We start from the raw sequence: 14,482 nt of genomic DNA, 5'->3' as shown, positions 1-14,482 counted from the left end.
TCCAGAATATCATCTGGATAAGTGGCTCAGCAGAGTCAGGGAATGTAAGGCAGTGGGTGTGAGGAGTAGGCTGTAAGATCAGGCCTGGGTTACTAGGCAATTCATTCACTTACTAGTCTGGATGTCCTCTATATACAAGGATCTGTTCTAAGGGAAAGTGAGCAAAACAGGCCATGTGTCTCATCTCCGGAAGTTCACTTTTCTTATGGGAGAGCTAGATAGTAAAGAAGTAAGTGTGGACTATGATGGCTGAAGGTGATGTGTGATCCAGGGAGAAATAACAGGAGAGGGGACCAAGCTGGTCCTTCATGCAGGGGAGGGGGACAGTCAGGACAGACAGCCTGATGACACCGGCATAAAAGCCTGAATGATGAGAGAGAATCAGGCAGAGGGAGAGACATACACTCCTGGAAGGAGGCATTAGGAATTCCAGGAACAGTAAGATGGGCAGAACAGCCAGAATGGAGAGGGGGGGAGGGAGAGAAAGGGGAAGGGGAGAGAGAGAGAGAGAGAGAGAGAGAGAGAGAGAGAGAGAGAGAGAGAGAGAGAGAGAGAGAGAGAGAGAGAGAGAGAGAGAGAGAGAGAGATGCCAAGAAGTGTAGTAGGGTTTTGGTAGCTTGTGAAGAGGCCAGCCATTGGCCACAGTCTAGCTATGTCAGTTTAATGACAGACCCTTCTCCCAGGAAGACTGTTTGGAGGAGCCAGTAAGCTGCTCGGAGAGAAGTATCTGGCTGAGAGCTCCTCATACACTAAGGACCCACGTGGTAGCAGCTGTGGTCTGGAGGCCTACAATTATTTACCTTTCTATATATCAAATATGTACATTTTCAAGTTCACATTTGGTCATATAAATCCCTTCTTTCTCCTCAGGAAGGGAAAAAGTGAGTTCAAAGTGGGAGTGGAGGTAGGCAGGAGAAAAAATGTTGGCTTATCTTAAAAATGTCTACCTTGCCAGGCACTAGTGGCTCACCCCTACAATCCTAAGGCTGGGATTAGAGGATCGGTTTCTAAGCAAGCCTAGGAAGGAAAGTCCGTGGAGACTTTTATCTCCAATTAACCATCAAAAAAGCCAGAAGTGGAAGTATGGCTCAAGTGGTAGAACTCCAGCCATAAGTGGGGAAAAGAAAAAAGCTAGAGGACAGCACCTAAGTCCAGTTCAAGCCTACGAGTGGCACCTACACAAAAAAGTCTACCTTTATGTTTGTTTATGGAGCTGAGGATCAAACTTAAAACCTTACACATTAGGCGAGCAAACATTCTACCCTACCACCGAGCCACACCTCCATCCCAGAAACACTTGCTTTTGTTTTGAAGAACCAGATTCTCTCCTGAGGTGCTAGTCAGCACCTCCCAAAGCCCTGCCACTTGCTACACTCCAGTGCCCAAAAGAGCCAGGTTAAGGCTGGTCAGATGTGGGCCCAAAAGATCAGCAATACTATTAGTAATAAAAATAAGGCATCATATAAAAAGTTTAGCCTTTTATTCATGAAAAAATATATATCCTAGATATAGTATTCATAATTAATTGAAACCATTTAATGTTTTGTGCATGCACGCATGCACGTGTGTGTGTGTGTGTGTGTGTGTGTGTGTGTGTGTGTGTGTGTGTGTGTGTGTGTGTGTGTGTGTGTACCACTGGGCCAGGCTCTTTCCCTTGGCTTTTTTGCTCAGGGATGGTTCTCTATCACTTGAATCACACCTCCACTTTTGGTTTTTTGCTTTTAATTGGAGGCAAGAGTTTCTCATATTTGTTTGACTGCGCTAGCTTCTAACCATCATCTTCTAATCTCAGCCTACTCAACAGCTAGGATTATAGGTGTGAACCAATAGCACCCAGCTTAATAACACTTTTTATATACTCTGCTGGTATCGTATGGGGTAGGGATTTTCCTCAGGAGTCATTCAACCTCAGCTGGAATCCCAATTTCACTGTATATCACTTCCTGGGCTTCAGTTTCCTCATCTGTCATGGGAGGATGCTAATAATGGCCCTTCACAACACCAAGGACAGTCATGCAGTCCCAGACCTGAAGGCCCTCAGGAGTCACTTCACCAATGCTCCTGGACCCAGGGGAACTGGACTCAGGGGACCAGTAGGAAGTTTCCTTCACTCCAACATACAGAGGGGAAAGCTCAGACCCAGGGGAGACCACAGCTTACACCACACAGGTCCGTTGTGTGCCCTGTCATTCTGTAGGTTGAATTGCCCCTTTAAAGAGAAGGTGGCACTAGTGACCTGGAATAACCCTCCCATCCCTCAAGCCAAGCTTCCTGAAACCTGGACTCCACAAACTAGTGAAAGACCAGCTTTTAGACCAGGGCTGAAAATCCAAACTCTACCCTGCCAATGATCCCTGGGACTAGCATCAGGATCAGAGAAGGACCTGGAAGGGGAGATTCCTCTCAGTCTTGCCTCCTAATTCTACAGAGCCAACCATGATCCAGGCATCAATCAACTGTACCAACTGTACCACTGTCTTCACTTCCCTGGACCTCAGTTTTCCCATGTGTGGATCTGGGTGACCTCCATGGCCCCTTTTCGCTGAACTACATATCCAGTGAGTGCCCTGCCCATATGTGGCTGTGACCCACCCCTGGCACTGGGTGCAGCAAGTAGGGTTTGTAGGCAGTCTGTCCTGCCACCTTCTGTCAGCTGAGAGCCTGCTAGGGCACCGCCGTGGGGAGGTGTTGACAGCCATCTCAGCCGTAGTCTAATTATCCCCCTGTAGTAGCTGGGGTGGGTTGTAAATTTGCTTTCACAAGCCGTGTGTCAGACGATGAAGTTACGTGGTACTTTCTGAAAGGAATGCCTCAATTACCTTTAAAGCACAATGGCAAGAAGGGCTGGAATGCTGAGCAAGTCTGGGTGCCATCTTGTCACTTAGCAACCCAGGCGGCTCACAGCTCAGAATAGCTCCTGGGACAGAATCAGGACTGAGCAGTGAACTGTGAATCTTCTTAAAATAAGAGGAAAAAATTAGAGCGACTAGGAGAAAGACAGGTAAAAATATCTCCAGCCAGAGTGCTGATGGCTCCACAACAAGTTTTTGGACACAGCATCAAAAAGTTAGCTTAGGAGGGAGAGGTGATTTCTTTCACCTTGAGCACAGGGCATGCCTGGATTCCCCACTGCGTAGCTGCTGGAGATGAAGGAGCCATTCTGAGATGCTGAAGTCAGCCTCTCTGAGCACAGGGGCTCAGGGAATGGTTCTCTCCTATTTGAACCACAACTCCACTTTTGGTTCTTTTTGCTGGTTAATTGGAGGCAAGAGTTTCTCGGATTTGTCTGCCTGGGCTAGGTTTTAATCATCATCTCCCAATCTCAGCCTCTGATTCTGATTCTGGGGTGTCTTGTGTCCAGGAAGATTGTAACAGGTCACTCAAAGGCCAAACTCCCCAGAGGAGCTGAGTGGAAAAGCTGTCATCTTTGGGAAAGCCACAATGATAGACCCCACAGCAGTCATCTCTGAGGTGTACCCAACTCTGCCACCCTCAGGTCTGCAGCTCTGGGAAGAGCACTGTAATCTGACTATCATAAACAGAAACCTTTGCACTGTGGTTTTCAAGACAACCTGAAACTTTCCAGTGCCAGTGGAATATAGTGCCATGCCTATATCCTAGAGACTTGGGAGTTTGAGATTTGAGGATCTTGATTCAAAGCCAGCTCAGGCAAAAAAGTCCTGGAGACTCTTGCCTCCAATGAACCCCCTAAAAAGCCAGCAGTGGAGGTGTGGCTCAAATGGTAGGGTGCTAGCCTTGAGCGGAAAAAGCTAAGGGGATAGCAACCAGACGCTGAGTTCAAGCCCTAGTACTGGCACAAAACAACACTTTTCCCATACTGAAATCCCAACTGACATCTTCATGGGTGATAGAGGAAGCAGGTGAGAAAAAGTAAGCCCGCTGAGTAGAGAGCCTCTGGGAAGCCCAGAAATCTGCATGCCGTGGCTGGCACTTTAGTCAAGGGCAGCTCTCCATACATTTGGGGAGGGCCTCAGCCTCTTGAAGCCAGAGTTCTGTTCCTTATTTGTAAAATAGGGAGCATGGCTTATCTACCAACTGCATCAGGTTACCACACGGGTGGAAGGAGAAAGAATGAGAAGCTTATTGAAAACTCAAATGCCCAGAAGTGGTCATTTCTTTTACTCCATTTTTCACAGGCTTGTTGAGTTTATGTTGTAGTCTCCCACTTCATATTTCAATTGACAAGGACAAGGAGAAATTCTGGCATATTTCTATTATATAAGCTCAATGAACGTCATATGCATAAAATAAATGACTTCCTATTTTAAAAAACTAATGAATTTTAAGCCCCTCAAAATTTCTACAATCTGAGATATTTTCCAACTATTAATTTGTCCTATTTTCTGATGTAGTATTGTGTGTGCGTGTGTGTGCTGGAAATGGGGCTTGAACTTAGGGCCTTGTGCTCAGGCTTGACTTTTTTCCATTCAAGGCTAGCACTCTATCACCTGAGTCACACTGCCACTGCTGGCTTTTTGCTGGTTAATTGAAGATAAGGGTCTCACAAACTTTTCTGCTTGGGCTGGCTTCAAATTGTGATCCTCAGATCTCCGCATCCTGAGTGGTTAGGATTACAGACAAGAGCCACTGGGACCTGGCTTGCAATAGTCTAATCCCTAGTATATGTCCTAAGGATCAGTCAAGTGATTGATAGTTTAAAAGCTAACATACACCAAGAAAGAAGCCTGGCCATCATTTGATGGCTTTCTGCCTCTTTTAAAGGAGTCTATATTTGTACTCTGCCTTGCTCACTGTGTAGCTAGGATCCATCTTCTTCTCAGAGGGATAAAATGGGTGGGCACAATCCAGCTCAGAGCATGCCAGAGGACTGATGGGTCAGTTCCCAACAACAAATCAGGCCAAAAAGCCAACTGGACCTTCTGCAGCCTCCTCTCACCTTCCTGTCATATTTCCCCAGTGTGTTCTCTGCAGCTGAGATTTTGTTTTCTGAGTCAGGAGGAAAAAGCAGCAGGAAAAGGGGCAGAAGGGGAGGAACTGGCACTGGAAAATGTGGGTGTGGCCAAGTACAAACAAGATCTCTTGGTTCCACGTTGCTACTTCCTGAGAGGAAAACTCTTGTTCAGTACATACCAGGGCTGTACATTGCCCCCACCCCCATACACTCCATCTTGTGCTAGAATTAATGCTGATGCTCTACTGGGAGCTTCCAAGGGCAGAGTAGCATGTAACTAAGATCGTAACAACAGAACAGCATTTAGCAATGCTCATGTCAACAGCACACAGGCCACCCTGCCTGAGTAGCACTTCTTGTGGCAGCCACTCTGCTCAGAGCCCTAATGCCACCATCTTCTCCCATCCCTCCAGTAATTAGAATAGGAAAGTAGGTGCCACTGTTATTCCCAGCTTACAAACAAAGAAATGGAGGCTCCAAGGGATCCATTGCCTGTATTTCACTGAATTCAAGATCCCTGATGCTGGTACTTTTCTTGAACTTAGTCTGCAGGTAAGGTCAATGGAAGGTTCTCACTGGAGTAACATCACCCCTACTTCAGACTAATTGGCATTCTAAATGGCCCTTGATGCTACATTATATCCTAGTTTTAAAATGCAACAATGTACAGAAGCATGTATTTTCAAATCCATGAAATGAGGTAACCAGTCTGTGCGCATAGTCAATACAGAGAGGCCCTGGATTTGCATTGAGATGGCCTGATCTGGATCCTGGTGCTACTGTAGAAAGAGCTCACAGGATTTAGAGACAAGAAGACCTCAAATTGTATCTCCTGCTCTACAACTTACCAGCAGCAAGCCTTTGGGAACGTTTTTGGAGCTGACAAGCTGGGATGAAGGTTCCTAACCCATGAGTGTAAGGCCCCTTCAGGTAAGACATGGGGGAGGGTCTGGGCTCAATCAAGCATAGAGGCATATCCATCCACAATCCCACAATGCCGTGGGGCTGGTAAACATGGAGCACAAAGAAGCCCAAAGACTCAGTAGGCTGATGGGAGAGGCAGGTGCTTGGTACTCAAAATGTTCCCACTGCCCTCTTGGGCTGGAAGCCTGTAAATTACAGACACTGCTAGAATAGGGCATTTCAAACATTTCTCCACCCTCTGCTCCTTCTTTTCCTTTCCTTTCCTTCAACATATATTTACTACATGCTCTGTGCCAGGTAGGTCCTGTTCTAGGACATCAGACAGCAGAATAAACAACATTCCTACCCCGTGGATTCTGCCTAGTGCAGAGTGGAAAATAAGTATGAATATATAACAGAGGTTGAAGGGATGGAGTAGGGCAGGATTGTAAGAAAATAGAGAGGAGTTAAGAAAGCACCCACTAGGGCTGGGTGTGTAGCTCAATTGCAGAGTGCTTGCCTAGCATTCTGGGCTAAATCATTAGTACCATAAGAAAAGAAGAAACAAGATGATGACAGGATTATCCAAGCAGAGTAAGACAACGAGCCGTGTGGCTATTCTGGGAAAGCATTTGAAGAAAAGAAGGTGAAACAGAAAGTGCAAAGGCCCTAGGACAGGTCACTAATGCTTGGTGAATGCAAGAAACAGAAAGGTCATGTGACTAGAACATCCTGAGGGATGGAAGATGAGAGGAGCCGAGAGGAAAGATGGACAGTAGGCAGAGCAGCAAAGATTTATCAGCCATGCACAGCAATTTGGGCTTTCTCTCTAGAATCACAGGAAACTCTTATGGGTTTTCAAGCAAAAGGTAGAATGTGACCCAACTAGTTTAAAAGGTATCACTAGCTGCCCTGTAGATCAACAAGCCAGGAACTTGGAAGGGTAGGTGAAAGATGGGAGACCTGGATAAGGTTTGGATTTCAAAGAGAGGCAAAAACAGGGTAACAGAGTGATGAAAGGCATCTCAGGTGTCAGCTAGGTAGAGGGCCCAGGAGAGTTAATTTTTTTTAAACAGGAAAAATTTAAAAATCAGATGTGAAAACATCTGAAGACCTAATTCCTTTCCGCATTTATAAGGGGCCAAAGATGAAGACAGATGGATACTCAGAGCATCTGCCCAGATCCTCTGACCTGGATTTTCTTAAAGCTAGTATTTTTTTTCTTCTCATCTCAGAGACTCACAGAAGGGATCAAGGGTGTCCAATTACCTGAATTACTAATGGGCTTCTGAAGAGCGCTTGAAGCAATAGTGATTGAGAACCCCTTCATTACAGTCCCCACATGATGTCTCTTTCCTGAGGACCAAATGGGGCTGTCTCTCTTCCACTGCAGCATTCAATGCAGCTTTACAGAGGGCCTAGCAGGAGAGCCTTTCTCCAGGGAACAAGTCACCACGAACACCTACTGTGTGTTATTTATCCTCCCAACAACTTGAGATAAATTATAATCCTCATGTTAGGAGTAAAGAAGCCTAACCTCAGAGAATCTAATGTCTGTGTACAAGATGACACAGACGAGAAGTGCAAGAAGAGAGATTCAAACTATTATCTATAGTTTTTCTTCCTTTTTTGGGTATGAGAGAGAGAGAGAGTATGTGTGTGTTCCTAGGGCTTGAACTCAGGGCTTTGCGCTCTCCTTTAGTTTTTTCTCTCAAGGCTGGCACTGAACCACTTGAGCCATACCTCCATTTCCCTGTTTTTGCTGGTTGACTGGCGATAAGTCTCTCAGATTTGTCTGCTCAGACTGGCTCCATATCACGATCCTCAAATCTCAGCCTCCTGAGTAGCTAAGATTACTGGCACTCAAACCTTTATTCTTTTATTTGTCGGTCATGGGGCTTGAACTCCGGGCCTGGGCACTGTCCCTCAGCTCTTCAGCTCAAGGTGAGCACTCTACCACTTGAGCCACAGCACCACTTCTGGTTTTCTGGTGGTTTACTGGAGATCAGAGTCTCATAGATGTTCCTGGGCTGACTGTGAACCGCGATACTCAGATCTCAGCCTCCTGAGTAGCTAGGATTACAGGCGTGAGCCACCAGCGCCCAGCTCAGCCCTGTTTTCTTTCTTCAATCGTTTGCATATCTTAACACTCACAGAAACTAGTTTGGCATACTTGAGTAAGTGGAGGAGGCTGCCCTACCCTAGGCCACCCCAGCCATTCTTAGGGATGCAGGCACCATAGTTTCTGGACCACAGGCTACCCTTCCCACACTGGTGGGAAGTTCTGCGATGTGTCTCACTTAACAAGTAAGCAGCAGAACAAGCACATCTACCACCACTTCCCTGTGATCAAGTTTCCTCAGTTAGCTGAGTCTTTTTTCTAAGAGAAACAATATAATATAATTTGGGGCACTGGTCAAACAGATTGCTTCTGGCTGTTTTAAGGAGTCCCCAAATTCTAGCAGACTGATCATTTGGGTAGTGGGGCAGGACCATGGACAGCACCGATCAGCTTTTCTGGGAGTCAGCCCCTTGGCCACTCAGCACAGGAGCACCTGCCCTCCTTCCCTCAGATCCAGGGAAAAGAACGGCAAGTCCCCACTGAACACTGGAAAGAAGAATTCCAGCTGCCCTACTGGAACCACCTCACCAGGTGACATTCTCATCCCTCATAAGGCAGTTTTCATGAGCAGACTTCCTGCCCTGCGTACAGCTCAAGTGGGGGTTAACAACGACAGGGTTACAAGAGTCATATAAATAGAAGCTGGCTGCCAGTGGCTCATGCCTGTAATCCGAGCTACTCAGGAGGCTGAGATCTGAGGATCATAGCTCAAAGCCAGCCCAGGCAGAAAAGTCTATGAGACCCTTTCCTCCAGTTAACTAGTAAAAAGCCAGAAGGGGTCATGGCTCAGGTGGTAGAGCACCAACTTTGAATGAAAAAGCTAAGGAATCATGCCTATCCTCTCAGTTCACACACACACACACACACACACACACACACACACACACACACACACACACACACAAATATCTTAGAGGGGGAAAAATGCAACCAGTAGGATTTGGGGGGTGTAAACCAATGAATTCTATTTGCATACAAAAGAATAGATGGTAAATTTGTGGTATGCAGAATCCAGCAGAAACTGCAATTAAACCAGTAATTGGAAATGATAGAGTAGAGCACCAGGTTACTTGTCTTCAGATGAACTTGTAGAGGGACTCTGGAAGGCAGCATAGTAGCTGGGTAGGACAGGTGCAGATGCTGAGATGACCCCAAGGCCCAAATCTAGAACATTTGCTCTTCTGGCTTTTGACAGACCTTAACAGCAGGGTTTAAATCTCAACTCCCAGGTTGGGGACTGAGGCAGCCTAAGAACTCACTTGACCCAGAATCACTCTCTGAGAGTGAGCATGAGAATAATTTAGTACAGTTATTCATGCTGCATCTGAGCTTATGTTCTCACTTTTGAGTTTTATTGTACAAAATGACTATGTTTTTTTAAATAACCACATTTGCCCATTGTTAATAAAACAATTTGCTCATGGAAGGAAAAATGAGTTACCAATGAATTGGGTTTCCATAAAATGGCTGCACCTGAAGCAAGGGTTTCTATGAACTCCTTTTTGTCCTCTTGGGAGTGGGGGAGTATTCTTTCTTCTATTCCAGTTACTCAGCCTCACTTACAGGAACTTCTCAGTTGGTTTTGAGATGGAAGGCAAGCTAGGACTGCATGGGCCAGTTCTTCTGGGGTTAAGTGATTCTCACAGGGAGTAGACAGACAGCAGGAAGAATTAGAGGTCACATTTCCTAGAACAGTGGCTCCCTAGAGCTGAGGAAATCAGGGTCTCCATGGGGCAAGATCAGAAAGCAAGACGCATCCATCCGAGTAGCCCCACCAGCAGCTGCTGTAAATAACCTTGGTGTGTTAGCAGTTTTGCTCTGGGGTCTAGGGCCTCATCAGAGACTGCTGCAGATTGCTGGCACACTGTCCAGCAGAGAAACCTGACACATCAAAGCTCCCATCAGTGACTGGCTGTCCCTGATTCTGCAGACACAGAAATCCTCAGGCACCATCCAACTTGCTCTGACCCTTCTCTTCCTGCTTGTCAACAACCCCTACCTGAAAGGAATGAAGTCCAGGGTGGTAAATGTCAAGAAGAATAAGACAAGGATAGGACAATAGACCACAAGACAGAGCCTGGGATCTCTGGCTGGAACCTGATCCACTTGGAACCAAATGGCACATCCATCCCCCAGACCTTGGAAGTTTGATTCTGTTCATTCTCTATCCATTTCCCATCGCTGGAGGCCCATTTTCCCTTTCTCAGGACACCAGCCTGAAAAACAGAACCTAGAGGCTTAGCCAAATCCTCACTATAAGAGCCTAGATTGTTGGCAAACATTTAGTAAGAACTTATTATGGAAACACACTACATCATGTGGTGAAGATCATAAAGTTTGGCATCTGACAGAACTGAGTACTGATTCTCAGGTTGCTACTCACTTGCCTGTGTGACTATGAACAAATTATTTAACCTCTCTGAACCTCAAATTCTATATGGATTACAGTAACTGTCCTCTGGGATTGTAGCAAAGATTAAACAAGATGGTCTGTGAATAAAGCACTTAGTGGCTCACATAAGCCTCAATAAAAAGCTGGATATTATTACTGTATACCAAGGATGACATAAGCACCTAGAACTCAGATTTGTATTCTCTTTTGTTCAAAGCACACACACAAGGCATTTCCTAAGAACACTGTCCAACTGGACCTCTGACCTCTGGTAGCCTAGGACACTGGTCAGGGGAGCCTGGCATCGAGTTGTGACATCAGGGTGTGCTGTTTGTTGTTGTTGTTTCCATCCTAGTGTTCCAGATGTTTGGTACCGAGGATTTCTTGCAATCTAGCCTGGAAGCAAGTGATAACTCAGACCTAGTCTAGGAGAAAAGCTCTAATCCACCTTCCCTTAAATACTGCTGATATTTATCTTAGCAGTTTAAAGGGATTTTAATGATGAATTGTCCTGCTGCAGCAATGCTGGACGGGAGAGGAGTATGATGGGAGGAGGGGTGCACAGGCAGAAGGGAGCTGCTGCTCTAAAATCCTCTCACCACAGTCTCCATCATCTGTAAAACATATTCCCAGATCCAATGAGGAGGGCAATCACTCCAGAGTGAATGTGACCACACACACACACACACACACACACACACACACACACACACACACACACACACACACACACACACACACACACACACACACACACACACACACACTTCCAGTAGCAGTCTGGCCTCATCCTTGCTGCATTTGGGGATATTCTTATTTCTTTCATTCTAGACACAAGATAAGACACTCAGGAGCCTTTAGGGAAATAAAAGGCCCACTCCATTTTTCCCTTTCCTCTCTAGGAAAGGCCAGCCTTGCTCTCTCTTACAACTGTCAACTCTATTATAAATAGGACTGAGGGGAAAGGAATAGCAAGACCTATTCAAAGAGAAAGGAGTCTGAAATCTATTCAGCAGGTTCCACAGCTTTGGACAGGCCATAGTCACAAATATTTCCCAAGGAGTCTGCAAGTGGCTGTGGGCAACCTCACCCCAACAACAGTCCTGCTCCTGCTCGGCCTTCCCCATCCAGAGTCTCACAGGCTTAAGGGTGTCAGCAGATTAACTACATGGAACACCTTCAGTGGCTCCTACACCCCTTTCATACTCAGGAGCAGGGTAATGGAAGAAAGAATTGCCTTTGGTTAAGACCTACAAGAGAAGAAATGGGGGGAGGGGGGTCTAACATCTAGGGGCACATGCTATGTTCCCAAAATTAGACCTAAAATAAGCCTGAGGAAATGATATCCTTACAACCAAGAGGCTCCAGAGGTGTTGTAAGTTACCTGATGGCACCCTGCTAGCACATGGCAGAGCACTGGGCCCAGCTGTGACCACATTAAGACTCTTTAGATTCCCCTTCCACAGTACCTCAACCCCCACCAACTGGTCCTGCTCACCTTCCCTATGAGGTCAGAGCTCCTAGGCCCTTGACCAGCAGATAGACAGTCTGAGCTCTACTCTGAAGATTCTTGACTACCTCTGGCCTGGAAGCCCAAACCCCCTTGGGATTCTGGTCATTCCTGTTCACAAGTCCTGCTAAAGAACTGTTGAACTCACAGACAGCTGACACACGACTCTGTGTGTGACTCAGGCCAAACAAACTCCAATCGGAGCTGGTGGGCACGATTTGCCTCCTGCACTGAGTCACCCTAAACTGCAGAGAGTCACTGAAATTCAACCACCTACTTAGCCACAGCTGCTCCATTAGAGAAAAAGCCATCAGAAGAGTAAGAGCTTCTGACAGTCCTGCAGATGGGCTGTGGCCAAGGACAACCTGGTGTGACCTCAAAGTCCTTCCTGTCGAGGTGATGGACCCACTCGGATAATGTAAGCACAGGGCAAGGCACAAGAAGCCCCAAGAACCTCCTCATGCTCTGACCTTCTCCAGATGTCGGTGGGAACACTCCGGACAGCTTTAGTGAGACCTGCAAGTTCTGGTTGAATTTTTATAAAGCCATTACAGGATCTTCTCAGTTCCTCAAAGTCACATTAACAAGGCCAAGGTCTTTACCAGAATTTTCCTTCCCTTCAATCTCTTCATTGTTCCAACCCAACCCCACATCTGCCTCTCATTCACAGATGAACTGTCCTCTAAAGGTTTCTCTGGTTAGAAATTTCTTAATCCAAACAGGCCATTTTATATGATCTACAGGATAGACCATTCATATAGACATACAGACATATAGACATATATCTGTTTTATATAGACATAAATATGTCATAAATATGTCTTATATAGACATAAATATGTCTACATGGCAAATATGAGACAGATCACTCATAGACATGTGCTTATCTATATGAATGATTTATACCATATATAATATGTAAACACATATTTGTATCTGTATCGAGATACAGATATTTAAAGAGAACGTGTGAGCGACAAAGAAATATATCCAATTTAAGAAGCCTAATTAGTTGACTGTGACTCGACCCTGTATAAGGTGAGTAGCCTCAAAACTTTTGAACTTGGACCCCTGATAGGGCAGTTTAGGTCTTAAAAGGAAACATACGGCTTCTGTGCCAGGCAGCCGCGCCCCTTGGGGCGCTGGTACCTCGCCCCTCCCCCTCTGCTCACCGGCAGCTCGGCTCACACAGGTATGAATGTGGCGGCGGCCTCTCTCCTCCGCGGCGTTGCCTCGGGAGGAGGAGCGCACCCCGTGCACGTCCCCGATCTCTTCCCAAATGCACGTCCCTAAAGGGGGAAGGGGCTTTATTCTAGCTCTAGATTCGAGAAGGTCCTGCCCCAGGACTGGAAATGAAATATTCGTGTTGGGCTGGGGCAATCGGTTTCTCTTGTCAATGTTATCCTCAAGGTCATGGGCCTGAGGCCGAGTGTCTGGGGCTGGGGTCCCGGGGCCGTTCAGGAGTCCCCGCCGAACTGCGCCCTGGGCGCGCGCGTTTCCAGGCGGCGGGCCCCGGGGAGGAGGAGGAGGCCCTCCGCGGGCGTTGCCTCTGCAGCTCTGCCCCGTTACCTCCGGAGTTCTGGGGCCCTTCTGAGCCCCAGAAGCTGAAGTCCATATCCAGCCAGTGCGTGAGCTGCTGGGCACCCTTGATGCGCCGGACTGGCACAGCCCCATCGCTCGGTCGCCAAGCAACCGGGAGAGGAGCAGCGCACGGAGCCCCGCGCCCGTGCAGGATAGGGCTGAGACCGGGAAGCGCGGCCTCGCACCTCGTCCTTAGGCCTCCCCGGCTGGGGCGGGGCTGGCACGGCAGAGTTGCTGTGGCCGGCCCGGTAAAGCCAAAGCGGGGCACGGCTTAGACACTCACCTGTCCCGCGTGGGCCGTCGCGCGGACTCGGCCCTGAACTCCAGCCGAGTAGCTGTGATCCCCGACGGGTGGCGGGCGCACAGTCCCTTCCACCGACAGTGGCGGTGACAGGCCCTGACCGGGGTTGGGGGACCCCGGGAGCTGCGCGCCGGCGCACGCGACTCCGATCGCTGTCTTCCTCCCGCCGTCCGCCAGTCCCAGCCGGGCGCCCGCCGCCTGCCTCGCGCTCTGGGGCTCTGGGAGACTGGCCCGGAGGCCCAGGTGGCACGGCGGCGGAGCGAGCGCGGCGATGCGAAGGCGGGGGCCGAGTGCCACCTCCCCGCGCCCTGGCCGCACCGGCTCTGCGGAGCGGAACGGAACGGAGCTGGGCGGAGCGCGGCGCACACGGTTCCCTCGCTTTCCGAAAGGCCACCCTGGCGGCGGGGCGCCGTGACGCAGGCTTGACTCACGCGCGGGCCCGCGTCAATGCGAGGCTCTCGGGCCGCGAGCGAGGCTCTGATGGCAGAAGCCGGCGGAGGGCACGATCGGGAGGGGGTAGCTAGGACGCAGCCCCATGAGGGCCCTGGCCAGGGGACCCAGACCTTTGTGCTCTCATCGGGGCCTCTGTCTTCCGAAGGAAATGGGGCCCCCATAGCCAAAGACCTCCTGAGCCCCAGGCCTCTCTTTACAGGCTCCCCTCTTTCGATCCTCCTTCATGAACTCGATTCCATCCACAGAGATTGCCAGACCTTTCCGCCTCCACGCTCGAGTTGCCTCAG

General features: G+C 48.3%; 1 protein-coding gene across 1 annotated transcript in view; it reads right to left on the bottom strand.

The window, feature by feature from the left end:
- Nucleotides 1-14,103, bottom strand: part of Slc6a17 (solute carrier family 6 member 17) — a 53,467-nt gene extending 39,364 nt beyond the window's left edge. Inside the window, exon 1 of the mRNA XM_070006255.1 lies at nt 13,725-14,103. The gene's annotated coding sequence lies outside the window, so the exon portion shown is untranslated. The remainder of the gene's footprint in view (nt 1-13,724) is intronic.
- Nucleotides 14,104-14,482: the final 379 nt, after the last annotated feature.

The sequence above is a fragment of the Dipodomys merriami genome, unplaced genomic scaffold (assembly GCF_024711535.1).
Source record: "Dipodomys merriami isolate MVZ:Mamm:240054 unplaced genomic scaffold, mDipMer1.0.p SCAF_7, whole genome shotgun sequence".
NCBI classification, from domain to species: Eukaryota; Metazoa; Chordata; class Mammalia; order Rodentia; family Heteromyidae; genus Dipodomys; species Dipodomys merriami.
The sequence above is the reverse complement of the archived record's forward strand: the minus strand, read 5'-3'. Positions and strand labels throughout refer to the sequence as shown.